The sequence below is a fragment of the Schistocerca piceifrons genome, chromosome 2, assembly GCF_021461385.2.
Source record: "Schistocerca piceifrons isolate TAMUIC-IGC-003096 chromosome 2, iqSchPice1.1, whole genome shotgun sequence".
NCBI classification, from domain to species: Eukaryota; Metazoa; Arthropoda; class Insecta; order Orthoptera; family Acrididae; genus Schistocerca; species Schistocerca piceifrons.
The window spans coordinates 278,289,638-278,304,174 of record NC_060139.1 but is presented as its reverse complement, the minus strand read 5'-3'; the positions used below and the strand labels follow the sequence as shown (position 1 = coordinate 278,304,174).

The window sequence follows — 14,537 nt, the reverse complement described above, 5'->3', positions numbered from 1 at the left end:
GACATTATGCTCATACATCGCCTTAAAGTACGACTTCATTAAGCTGCAAAACGAAACATACAAGAGCCTCATCTGTCTGCCGAATACCGCAAGAGATTCCCACCGAACCCAAGAAGCAATGCGCTATGACGCACGCCCTGCAATTCGTAGAAATCGCGCATGCACAAATACGCATGCGTGGCTGCACTATTGGAAGCGTAAGCGCATGCGCAAAGATGAAAAATAAGCATAGTCGCACCTTACATTCCTGACGCTCAAGCTGAAGCTCAATAAGCTTTCAACCCTACGTGTCAATGTTTTATATATGGTACCTGAAAAATTTCAGACTGCCTCGTGGTTCAGAAACCATGTTGAGCTGAGCTGTGGATTTCGCTTCAACTGGCTGTATGATTCTACAAATACAAATGCTTTATTCGCATTTCAGCATCTTTGTATGCAATATATGTTGTGGGGAAAAGAAGATATTTAGACACACGTCACTACACACAAGAAAACAATACAAGATAGATATACTGCATTATTAGGTAAATGAAAATGACAATAAATAATTACGTACTCGATGAATGCACTTCACTTTTAGGTGAATGAGAAAGACAATAAAGACATTTAGATACAGGTAAATGACAGTAAGTACAGTACAGTAATAAAATAGTCACACATCACGACCTGCGGTTATATAATCAAATGTGTTGTTTGTTTATAGTTTACTCGCATAAGGAAAGGCCATTAGTCTTTTAGCAGCGAAAAATCATTTTCAAGCAAATTTATTTTCCGCCACTGTCTAAGGACTTTCACATGATTGATTGAAGTAGACAAGGCCGAGATATTTGTAGGGTAACAAATGGCATGTTAATTGCATGCCACGTTTTATGGTATGATCGCAGTTATATTTCGTTGCTTGAAATAGTAGAGCATCCTTCAATGCTCCTGATAGCTTCTTTTTGCCATTTAAAAATAATTTTGCGGCTAAAGAATTACCTCATGGTAATATTCCTTTACTAAGTTAGGAGTCAAAGAACACGAAAGTTCACGACTAATTCCTCCCCCTGGGAGCGCCTGTGAGTAAGGGTGTACGGTACATAGAGACAGCTTGGAATTTATGGAAAATAACGTTCTAAACCAACTGCAATAAGATAATACTTTTTTAAATGTTTTACACACAGGCCTGTTTCGGCTTACTGCCATTATCAAGTGATGTCTAGTTGGAAGTGACGACCATGATGCATCTATAGCAAAGTCTTTCTATCAAGTCTCGGTAAGTATAATAATTCTTGTGGTTACGAAACGTAAAATACGTTTTCGTCAGATATTTTCAATACAGTTTTGACAGGTCTTTACTGAACCGTCAAAATATCTGACAAAAACGTACTTTTACATTTCGTAACTACAAGAAGTATTATACTTACCGAGACATGACAGAAAGACTTTACTATAGATGCAATATGGTCATCACTTCTAACTAGACATCGCTTGATAATGGCAATATGCCGCAACAAGCCTGTCGTGTACAATATTTAAAAAAACATATTACCTTACTGCAGCTGGTTTGGAGCATTCATTTCCATACCGTCTTATACCGACGTATACTATGCTGCGGGACAACAGAACGTAAAAAAAAAAGGTCTGGAATTTCGTGAATGCATCAAGCCACATGACATACACAATATAGTTAACTGTCCAACAGTTTCACTTGTAGCAGACTGCCTGTTATAGCAGCACATTTAACGCAGAATTAGTGAAATATGACTAAAATTTTCAAAAGCAATGACGTCCAATTGAGAATTCCTGTATATCTGCTCTTATGAATACCTTCGAAGACTTTTTTTAAAAAGTAGGTTGTTATTTGGTGCTTAAATACAGACTGATGTTGCACGAGGGGGGAAAACTGGTTTCTGTCATGCTAAGACATTCCGGTTATCCTGGAATCCCCGCGCAGTGTGACCAACTTTCATCGTGCGGTTTATTAAGATCATCACTAGAATACAATTACATTTCTTGGTTCAGTTATCACACGATTATCACTGCTGGCTTTATTTTTATCTCGTTGTTTCATACGCATTATCTCTCCATACATGTCATGTCTGTTTATGATCAGTGTACGGCAAGGTAAAGTGATAAGTTGTCGACTTGTAGGGGAACGCCACGGTGGCGTCGTTCCACATATAAAGGGAGCATCGGCTGTGTAGAGAGAGACATACTTTGGACTACGACGAACTTTAGAGAAGAGAGTGTGCAGAAGATCAGGAAAATGGACAAAGCTGCTCGGGATAATCGCGCCAACCAGTTAAATCCAAATCATCACAAGACCGGCCCAGGTAAGCATGAGTTATCCATATCGTCTTCTGCTTGTAGATTTCATTATTTATCGAGTGACATAACACAGATGCAGGTTTATGAGTGAATGAATTTAATATTTTTGGTAACATCTCAACGGGTGTAACGGGCGATTTAAATGCTACCAGATGTGCTCAGAAACAGTACCACAGCATACAGTAATTAATTTGTAGCATTAAACTCTATCCGGCAAATTTTTATTACTAAGATTGCTAACACCTTCAAAATCAGGCGGTATATATGAAGGCACGATACGACAAAAAAGAATAGAATGTGTTATCGAACAGGTATTGCAGTAATTGAATATCACAAAGATATATATCACCACATTAATTCATATGCTCGTCGCACCACCTTTTATACACGTATCGGTAATCCTTGATATCACAATTGCTGTGGGTTATAATGTACCGTTCTAGACGTGTACCAATGGTTAATGGGCCAAGTATGTTGAGTACAGTACATTGCAACACATCTGGGAGCATGGGCGTAACCAGCGAGGGGCAGGGGGGGGGGGGCACAGCTTTTTCACTAGTTTACTGTTTTATTTAATAAGAAATGCTGCATGTTTTCTCGGATTGTACAAGTGCATTCTTGTATTTAAAATGTTTATTAAAAGCAGTTTTTCGCTGGTTTACTGTTTTATTTAATAAGAAGTGCTGTATGTTGTCTCAAGTCCTTGTTTCCTGAGATTAGTATGACCTGCCCCCCCCTCCCTCCCCCCTCCCCCCCCCCCCCCCCCCCAGTTCAGATCCTGGGTACGCCCTTGTCTGGGAGCCTGTAGATTGGACATATTAGGCCCTACTATTATTTGCGTGAGCAAACCTGATGAGGAAGACAAAATAATTTTCTGTTGTGAAATATGAAGCTGATAGCAGTAGCAGCAGTGATGATAATAATAAAGTGTAGAAATCAGATCCAGTTTGGCCTGTTTACTTGGGAAATAATAGTAGAAAAGTATAAAATTTTACAGTCATGAGTTAATACAGGCTTCATGGTGAGTAAACTGCTGTTTGTTCACCATTTATTTGAAATTTTCTAGGTGAGTGAGAGAGTATGAATAAATGAGAAATTTTGTATCAGAATCAGAGTGCTAATTGATATTTCATACCAATTGGCCAGAGATATGTACACAATAGGATACACAGCTGGTAGTCATATATTTACATGTAATCAGTATGCATTTCCTCTATGTACTAAAGATTATGTGTGCTGAAGTGTGAAATATAATGATTAATATTCATTCCATTCCAAAAATTATTAATCATAGCACTGACCAACTATAACTTTTGATCGAGGGTGCCAAGTCTATACCATCACACTTTTTAGTTTTACATACATTTTATGTTTTTGTATAGTGTTTAGTGGACTGTGTGGACTGTACTCTGGTACAAAAGCCTTCTACAAGTTCCCAGAATGTATAAGACAATTCGAAATAAAATTGAAAACATTTTGTGCTAGCTACTCTTCCAAATTATGTGATGTTCCTGATTCAGGGATTCAAGAGTTCTATTACAATATATATATATCTATATCCATACTCTCAGCAGATTGATATCTGTTATAACATGTGGTTTATTAAACTTTGATGAACAGTATTTTTCACTTCTTCTAGTTTAGTAAAATATTATTGCACATGTGAGTGATTGCGCTTTGGTTGAGTTTTTATCGTGATATTTTACGAGGATACGCTGAACCACTTCATGGTAAATGCACACCTGTCTTGAAATCATTCACAATGTGATGTGTTTTCCATAGTTACCATCGTTCTTGTTTGCTGTTGTGTCACCGCATTTCCGATAACAGAATTGGAAGGCCTAGTTCAATAATATTGTAGTTGATTAATAAATGCTAAACAGGCAGCTCTTTATTTTTTATTTTCGATTTTTGTTTGATGCTGCGGATTACGTGTTGTACAAGTTGTGTGTTAGTAGTGTAGCACAAGTTGGGTGAAGGAATACAATATTACATGTACATTTCAGAAATTATACATATACTTACTGTTTCACCTATATCCTGTGAACAACCATTAGTTGAATATAATATAACCTGAAGTTTACTGGCATCAGTTGTAACTGAGTACCTATAGATGCAGACTAAATGGAAGTGCGCAGTTTTATCCTAATGACATAAATAAATTAATAAATTTATGTTTTTGTCATAATTCAAATTGGCAAGATTTTTACCTTCAGGACATAAGTGAAAGTATCACATTTTTTGTGAAGAGTGTTTGCCCTAGTTCATTCACAAGGGGATGCCCTATGGCACAAGAATTAATTTATTTTATAGAAAGTGTGATCTATGAGAAATGTTTTTGTTTTCCATTTGAATACTTGTATATAATTAATTTTATTTTGATCTGAATACATGTGTATAATTAATTTACTTATTTATATTGATGGGAAGCATATTTTACACTTTTATGCGTGATGCAGTATCTCCCTTATGTACTTCCATGATAGTTGCAGAGCCTTGGTGAAAATTTTTCACCTCTCTCCAATGTCATGGTTATGTATGTCACAAGTTGTCTGATGTTTTTGGCTACAAACATCATCGGTGAATAATTAATAATAATTCTCCTGAGTTACTTGAGGAGACCCCTACAGAGTGTTCTGTCAGAGACACCACATATTAATCCCACTGCAGGTTTGAAAGCTTTTTCAACACCTCCAATATTTCCCCAGAAGATTATACCGTAAGATATTACAGAATGTAAATATGCAAAATATGACAATAGCATTATTTCTGTGTCAGCTAAGTAAGAAATGGCTCTGAATGCAAAGCACACTGAGCTTTCATTTTTCTGTTAGTAGTTTTGGGGGTAGTGAAATACATTTCTAACACTAAAAAGCTTTCTTTGCTTGCGTATGTATATATTGACTTATATCTACAGTCCTGAAGATTCTCACAAATGAAATATGCAGAAAATGAGGAAAGAATGGGTTCATTCATTTGTTCATCATTTTCTGTAGATTTCATCAAGGAGGACGATTGTTGATGTGGAACAAGTCAAGGTGTACATTATCGTGAGACGAGGACATCACAGGAGCTTAATCTGTATTCTGTATAAATAATGAACTATCACATTACTGCTTAATGCTGGTCACATGGATGCCACCTAAATTTGAGTAAATCTGTAAGGAAGCTGCATTCCTCTCCTGGGAATGCAGAATTTGTAGTAGAAATAAGTTGATAGAGGAGCAGGATTGTAAGATCTGTGCCATTCAGGTGCAGTTACAATGTGCAAAGGAGGAACTAGATAGGTTGAGAAGGGTGAAGGGTTGTGGGGAATGGGAACAGGCATTGGCAAGAAGGCAGCTAGGAGGGGGAGATATTCAGACAGTTATACTTTGCGTTTATACAATAGATTCGACCAACTGTCAGAGTTGAGTGGAGAGGAGTCTCTTGTAACAGTAGATGTAGGGAACATGCAGTAGTCCTCAGCAGTTAGGAGGCCTAGGTTAGTTGCAAAGTCTTAACAGAAAGAAGAAGGTTCTGCTGCTAGGTAGGTCGCACAGTAGAGATGTGGGCCAGCAGTTGCAGGAATTGTTGGGAGTGAGTACCAGGTCACCAGCATTGTGAAGCGTAGTGCAGGGTTGGCTCAGCTGACTGACAGCGTAGGGGAGTTATGTAGGAACTTAAGAAGAAGGATCAGGTAGTGATAGTGGGTGGAGCAGGGAACAGTCTTGATAGGGACGGGGAATATGATGTAGGTGGTGACCTGGTAAAGATAGCTACTCAAACTGGTGGCACTAATGTGCATTTAATGCAACTGTTTCAGTGTCATGATCGGCCTCATCTCAATGTGGCTGTTAGGCACGTTAACATGGGGCTATGGGACTGGAGAGGGCGCTGATGGCAGAGGGGATGGGTCACATTTCGGTGGTACCAGTTGGGTCTATCAGTAGATCAGGTTTCACTAGGAATAGCCACCATCTCAATAGGTATGGGAAGGGGAGGCTGGCAAAGCCTATAGGTGACAGTGTAGTGGGTGGTGGTGGAATCATTCATGGAAAAATTCCTGTAGTAGTTGGTGTTAGAGGTGCACCTTTTTTAGACTGAAGTCAGCTGATAGGTATACTTGCTTAAAGGAAGTCCCTCTAACTAAGGGCTCACCTTTAGAGGATGTCATGTTTCCAAGTAGAGAAGGAATTAAATACCTTCAACATTTCACAGCCCTGTCAGCTACTGTATAAATATTAATTTTTTTAAAATAATGAACAGTTGCACCGTTTGCCTAGAATTTACCTAGGTTTCAGTTGGGATAACCCAACCTTCTTCAGAATAACAATAACTACTGTTTGCCCATAGTGGGCATCGTCAAGCTGAAACTACAAATCCATAAATTATCGTCAAACTGTAAAAATTACCTGGCACTGCCTTGGACCCACTTCACGACCGCAATGTTCCAGTAAGGCACTCGTAGCTGCCGAGATAGAGAAGATCCAACGGAGAGCAGCGCGCTTCATTACAGGATCATTTAGTAATCGCGAAGCGTTACGGAGATGATAGATAAACTTCAGTGGAAGACTTTGCAGGAGAGACGCTCAGTAGCTTGGTACGGGCCTTTGTTGAAGTTTCAGGAACATACCTTCACCGAGGAGTCAAGCAGTGTATTGCTCCCTCCTACGTATATCTCGCGAAGAGACCATGAGGATAAAATGAGAGAGATTAGAGCCCACACAGAGGCATACCGACAATCTTTCTTTCCATGAATAATACGAGACTGGAATAGAAGGGAGAACTGATAGAAGTACTCAAAGTACCCTCCGCCACACACCGTCAGGTGGCTTGCGGAGTATGGATGTAGATGGAGATGTAGAAGGATGTAGGTTGCAGTAGGTACTGGGAGATGAAGAAGTTTGCAGATGATAGAGTAGCATGGAGAGCTGCATCAAACCAGTCTCCAGACTGAAGATCACAACAACAACAACAACACACAATTCAACAAAATCTGATGTTTTAATTTCTTAGAATGGGCATATGATTACTGAAACTGATCAGTTCAAATTTCTAGGTGTTCATATAGATAGTAAACTGTCGTGGAAAGCCCACATTCAGGATCTTGTTCAAAGATTTAATGCTACTATCTCTACTATTCGAACTGTATCTGAAGTGAGTGATTGTTCGACACAAAAATTAGTCTACTTTGCTTATTTCGTTTGCTTATGTCATATGGTATTATATTTCGGGTTAACTCTTCCCATTCTAAAAGGATATTTTTGGCTCAGAAATGGGTGGTTCGGGCAATAATTGGTGTAAGTTGGTATACATATATTCCTTACTGTCATTTCTTGTTAAGAATATTATCTTATTCCCAAGAATAAGCAGCTTTCACTCAGTTAATACTCGGCAGAAATCAAACCTGCATTTGGATTCGACTTACTTAACTCCTGTGCAGAAAGGTGTGTGGTATATTGCTGCATCCATTTTCAATATGCTATCACTCAAATTAAAAAATCATAGCAGTAATCCACGCAACCGAACCTGAAGAGTTTCCTCATGGGTCAGTCCTTCTATTCTGTCGAGGAGTTCCATGAAAAACTAAGCTGATTCTTGTTGTATTGTTGATTGTGTTCACTTAAACTTATGGATTGACTTTTTTCAGGTTCATAAACATTTTATTTTTATCTGTTATTACTTTTATGTTGTAATTTGATGTACTGACATGTTCCATGACCTTGGAGATTTGCTCCTCAATTTGGTCCTATGGAACTTGACATGGAAATAAAAAAAAAATAATAAAAAATAGAAAACAGCTGCTGTCTCATCAGTGTCACTATGTGGCTGCTGTTTATCTGCTATTAACAGCTTAATATTTACTGGACTGCAATTGCATTTTTCAAAGAAGATCTCTTTTTACATCTATACATAAAGAGTTTTATATTACAATAATGGACAATTTTGAGATGTAGAAGTCAGTAAGTTGTTATATTTTGCATTTACTCACTGATGTCTTGTGGGGTAACATTCTCTGGTTACTCTTCACTTAGGCAAAAAGTATTCGTTGCACAAAAGAAGGTAATTAGAATTATGTACAGAGTTTGCATATGTACATTTGTAGCTAACTCTTTGAACAGCTGGGAATGTTAACCAATGCCTTACAGCATGTTTCATGTATTAAATTTGTTATCAACAGTCCATCGAAGTTTGAGAGTAACAAAGATATTCACAAGAATGACACTACCGGGAAAAATGATCTGTATTACCCTTTAATGAATCCAACTCTGGCACAGCTATAAGGCTCCCTGACAGAAACTGTGTGCCCAACCGAGACTCAAACTCGGGACCTTTGCCTTTTGCGGGCAAGTGCTCTACCATCTGAGCTACCGAAGCACGACTCACGCCCGGTACTCACAGCTTTACTTCTGCCAGTTAGATAACAGAAATATTTTCAAATGTCGATTAAAGAACTTTCTCCATAAGAAGCCGTTCTATACCATAGAGGGATTCTTGAATGGAGGTAATTACTAATAAAAGTTCAAATAAAACAATTATCTGTGTTAGTCACTCTTTTTATTTCAACCCACTGCGTGTTTTGAGAGCTCACTATCTCGTCTTTAGGTGGAACAAAGATATTGTGTTAGATATTTGCTTGCTGGAGGCAGCCAGTTGTTCATTGTGCTTCCATTTTGAACCTGTTCCAGTGCACTTAACCCTGTGATTCCTCATAAATACTTAACTTAATTTTTTTAACAGATCACGAATGAATAACACATGAGAAAAGTTAAGTTAAAAATTCGTATTTATGATGAACTGCAGGTTTCTGTGCACTGGAACAGTTTCAAAATGAAATCACAAATAACTGGCTGCATCCAGCTAAGAATTGTGAACACAGTATCATTGTTCCACCTGAAGATGTGAGGGTAAACTCTCTAAATGCACCATGGAATGGAATAAAGAGAGTGACTGATGCAGGTAATTGTTTCACTTGAACTTTTATTGTCGTAAACAGTTGCAGTTCCTTACAAGTCAACATGGACAATATAAGGTTAGATGTAATTAGTCATAAAAACTGTAAATGCCCAGCTTGCAGCAATATAAATATATTTTTTATTTAGTTGTATATAAGTGTTTTAAGTTTGTGCTGTAGACACATTCCGCATCATAATGTTTATTGTGAATTTTGTCTATGGAACAGGTAACTTAATTAAAAATTAACTTCTAGAATATTATTATGTGTCATACAACTTCATAGCAAACACTGCTGCTTGCTAGGTAGCTACCAGAAATTTCCCCTCACTGAATCTAGATATTTATAGAATTTATAGAAAGAAGGGCTAATGAAATGTGCTTTTATTTTTCTTTTGAGTTGGTATTAATTCTCAATTTCTTGCTTTATATTAAATTGGAGCTTGTTCAATGTCTTGCCACCAGAGTATGTAGCTCTACATGTACATCACATGTCAGTTGAAACTGGTTTTCATTATCAGCATCAAAAACCATTAAGAAGTAAATGTATTAGGAAGTGAGGTTAAGAATTACAAGAACCATAGACATATTTTACGCAGTATTCTTAATGCTTGCTTTCGATGGAAAAAAACTTTATTTAATTTAGGTGTGCTGCCCCAGAGGATAGTTTCATAAGACAACAAGGAGTGAAAAATGTGCAGAACAAGCCAACATCCTTGTCCTTAGATAAAAAAAAATGAAAGAAGCCTCTTAGGCCACAAGACAATGAGCTAAGTCCCCTAATTAGTTTCTACATCTACATCTACATCCATACTCCGCAAGCCACCTGACGGTGTTGGGCGGAGGGTACCCTGAGTACCTCAATCGGTTCTCCCTTCTATTCCAGTCTCGTATTGTTTGTGGAAAGAAGGATTGTTGGTATGCTTCTGAGTGGGCTCTAATCTCTCTGATTTTATCCTCATGGTCTCTTCGCGAGATATACGTAGGAGGGAGCAATATACTGCTTGACTCTTCTGTGAAGGTATGTTCTCGAAACTTTAACAAAAGCCCGTGCTGAGCTACTGAGTGTCTCTCCTGCAGAGTCTTCCACTGGAGTTTATCTATCATCTCCGTAACGCTTTTGCGATTACTAAATGATCCTGTATCTATTCTATCAACCCTGTCTGGTACGGATCCCACACTGCCGAGCAGTATTCAAGCAGTGGGTGAACAAGCGTACTGTAACCTACTTCCTTTGTTTTCGGAGTACATTTCCTTAGGATTCTTCCAATGAGTCTCAGTCTGGCATCTGCTTTACCGACGATCAACTTTATATGATCATTCCATTTTAAATCACTCCTAATGCCTACTCACAGATAATTTATGGAATTAACTGCTTCCAGTTGCTGACCTGCTATTTTGTAGCTAAATGATAAGGGATCTGTCTTTCTATGTATTCGCAGCACATTACACTTGTCTTCATTGAGATTCAATTGCCAATCCCTGCACCATGCGTCAATTCGCTGCAGATCCTCCTGCATTTCAGTACAATTTTCCATTGTTACAACCTCTCGATACACCACAGCATCATCTGCAAAAAGCCTCAGTGAACTTCCGATGTCATCCACAAGGTCATTTATGTATATTGTGAATAGCAACGGTCCTATGACACTCCCCTGCGGCACACCTGAAATCACTCTTACTTCGGATGACTTCTCTCCATTGAGAATGACATGCTGCGTTCTGTTATCTAGGAACTCTTCAATCCAATCACACAATTGGTCTGATAGTCCTTATGCTCTTATTTTGTTCATTAAACGACTGTGGGGAACTGTATCGAATGCCTTGCGGAAGTCAAGAAACACGGCATCTACCTGTGAACCTGTGTCTAGCGCGAGCTGGGTTTCACATGACCGTCTTTTTCGAAACCCATGCTGATTTTTACAGAGTAGATTTCTAGTCTCCAGAAAAGTCATTATATTCGAACATAACACATGTTCCAAAATTCTACAACTGATCGACGTTAGAGATATAGGTCTATAGTTCTGCACATCTGTTCGACGTCCCTTCTTGAAAACGGGGATGACCTGTGCCCTTTTCCAATCCTTTGGAACGCTACGCTCTTCTAGAGACCTACGGTACACCGCTGCAAGAAGGGGGGCAAGTTCCTTCGCGTACTCTGTGTAAAATCGGACTGGTATCCCATCAGGTCCAGCAGCCTTTCCTCTTTTGAGCGATTTTAATTGTATCTCTATCCCTCTGTCGTCTATTTCGATGTCTACCATTTTGTCATCTGTACGACAATCTAGAGAAGGAACTACAGTGCAGTCTTCCTCTGTGAAACAGCTTTGGAAAAAGATATTTAGTATTTCGGCCTTTAGTCTGTCATCCTCTGTTTCAGTACCATTTTGGTCACAGAGTGTCTGGACATTTTGTTTTGTTCCACGTACCGCTTTGACATAAGACCAAAATTTCTTAGGATTTTCTGCCAAGTCAGTACATAGAACTGTACTTTCGAATTCATTGAACGCCTCTCGCATAGCCCTCCTCACACTACATTTCGCTTCGCGTAGTTTTTGTTTGTCTCCAAGGCTTTGGCTATGTTTATGTTTGCTGTGAAGTTCCCTTTGCTTCCACAGCAGTTTTCTAACTCGGTTGTTGTACCACGGTGGCTCTTTTCCATCTCTTACGATCTTGCTTGGCACATACTCATCTAATGCATAATGTACGATGGTTTTGAACTTTGTTCACTGATCCTCAACACTATCTGTACTTGAGACAAAACTTTTGTGTTGAGCCATCAGGTACTCTGTAATCTGTTTTTTGTCACTTTTGCTAAAGAGAAAAATCTTCCTACCTTTTTTAATATTTCTATTTACGGCTGAAATCATTGATGCCGTAACCGCTTTATGATCGCTGATTCCCTGTTCTGCGTTAACTGTTTCAAATAGTTCAGGTCTGTTTGTCACCAGAAGGTCTAATATGTTATCGCCACGAGTCGGTTCTCTGTTTAACTGCTCAAGGTAGTTTTCAGATAAAGCACTTAAAATAATTTCACTGGATTCTTTGTCCCTGCCACCCGTTATGAACGTTTGAGTCTCCCAGTCTATATCTGGCAAATTAAAATCTCCACCCAGAACTATAACATGGTGGGGAAATCTACTCGAAATATTTTCTAAATTATCCTTCAGGTGCTCAGCCACAACAGCTGCTGAGGCAGGGGGCCTATAGAGACATCCAATTACCATGTCTGAGCCTGCTTTAACCGTGACCTTCACCCAAATTATTTCACATTTTGGATCTCCGTCAATTTCCTTCGATACTATTGCACTTCTTATCGCTATAAACATGCCTCCCCCTTCACTGTCCAGCCTGTCTCTGTGGTATACATTCCAATCTGAGTTTAGGATTTCATCACTGTTTACGTCTGGTTTCAGCCAACTTTCTGTCCCTAGTACTATATGGGCGTTGTGACCGTTTATTAATGAGAGCAGTTCTGGGACCTTTCTATAGGCGCTCCTGCAGTTTACTATTAGCACATTAATATTGTTATTCCCTGTTGCATTTTGTCATGTGTTTACTCCTTTAAGTTGTCATCAGGCTGGACCACAAGGAATTTTACACATAGTGGTTCATTCATTGTATGGCTATTAATGTGTCTCCTGCTAGAAAGTGATTCTGAGATTAAGACTTAAACTATTGACTGTTAACCACTTGTAAACCTGTTCAGCTATGATCTGAACTTTGTCTGCAAGGGTTGAGTTTGAGCACTTCAGTAACTGGAAAATCATTTTCATTGGCTAGAAATGAGTGAGTGCAGTACAGATCTTAGTGACACTCCATATGTTATGTTCCACCATTGTGAGGTTATTTTCATGTCTGAGATACAGTGTGTAAGTGAGACCATCTGCATTCTGTTATGGAGCTAAAATTCCGTCCATGCAAGGGGAATGCTATTAGTGCCTTAACACTTCAGTTTGCTAAGTAGAATTTTGTGATTGGACAATCAAATGCTTTGGCAAGGTAACAGAATATATCAGCAAGATAATTTTTGTTGTTCACATCTGCTAGTACGTTATTTGTGAGATCTTGTATTGGTTTCTGTGGGCGGAATCCTCTACGAAAGCCAAACTGAGGGGCGATTAACAAGCTTTGTTCAGTTGAATGGATCAGTATTCTATTATAGGTCACTTTCTCAAATATTTCTGTAAAACTGGAAGGAATAGTGTAGATCTGTAATTAGAAGTTATTTGCTTACCTGCAATTTTGTAGGTGGGTGTTAGTGACAGCCTGTTCGTGTCTGTCAGGGGAAATAATGACCCAGGTCATTGACTGATTACAAAGACAGTTCAAGATCAATCCTATTATGTCTGAACAGGGTCTCAACATTCTACCAGAAACACAATCATAATCGTAATCAGCATAATACATTTTAGTGACATAACATATTCTTTAATCTCCTTAGAAGTTGTAATTTTCAAAATGTTTGTTGGTAATGCATGCAGTGTCTGTACAAGTATTATTTGGCTTAAATTCAGCTCTCTAAAATGCGTTCCTGTAAATTAACTGCCTGTAATTAAAGAAAGTATGAATTAATTATTTTCTGAAGGCTTTCTTCACTCCTATCAATTTTCGCCCAGCAACTGTACTTGTTTTAATTGGTGATGTTATTATTATGTATTAGCTGGCATGTAAGTTTTTTATTTTGTTTTCCAGGTCGCCCTTCTGGTTACTTTGGTTATGGGTCTCAGAGTGATCGTGACAATCATGCTAATCAGTTAAATCCAAACAATTGGCGCTACCAGGGAAATAGACCAGCTGACAGTGGCAGTTCAGGCTGGTGTGCTATACTGTGATGATTATCCACTGTGTTGCCAAATAGTGCAACAAAATGAATATCAATTATTCAACAAATTGTCATGTGTAAGCAAATTTGGCTGAACTATATTAAATTCTAATTTCCTTTTGACAAATAAAACTTATTGAGCATTGTAATTACCATCTTTTATTTAATATTTGTTTTACAACTTCAAAACTCCTTTTAATAGTGTTCCTGATGCATTCCCTCTTTTATATTAAAGGCTTTTTTAGTGAGATTACTGCACTACAAAACGTATGTTTTAGGTAATTTTTTTTAAGTTTGTGAAACATGGATAAAATAAAACTCAGGAGAATGTGTATCTTTATAATATACATTTTTTTTTTTCCTTGTGACAGTTTTGCAGTTTGGCTTGTAGAATTTTGTGAGTGAGGCATTGAACCAGAATGATGGCACATAGAGCTTGTTAATAAACTATATTAATATGCTTAAA

General features: G+C 38.3%; 1 long non-coding RNA gene across 2 annotated transcripts; it reads left to right on the top strand.

Moving 5' to 3' along the window:
- Positions 1–509: 509 nt before the first annotated feature.
- On the top strand, positions 510–14,220 carry LOC124777214. Of its 2 annotated transcripts, XR_007015698.1 has the most exons (3): positions 510–524; positions 2,134–2,315; positions 13,942–14,220. It is a non-coding gene; the product is annotated as an uncharacterized LOC124777214 (long non-coding RNA). The 2 variants fall into 2 exon arrangements; XR_007015697.1 differs by lacking the exon at positions 510–524 and having other exon boundaries at positions 1,926–2,315.
- Positions 14,221–14,537: the final 317 nt, after the last annotated feature.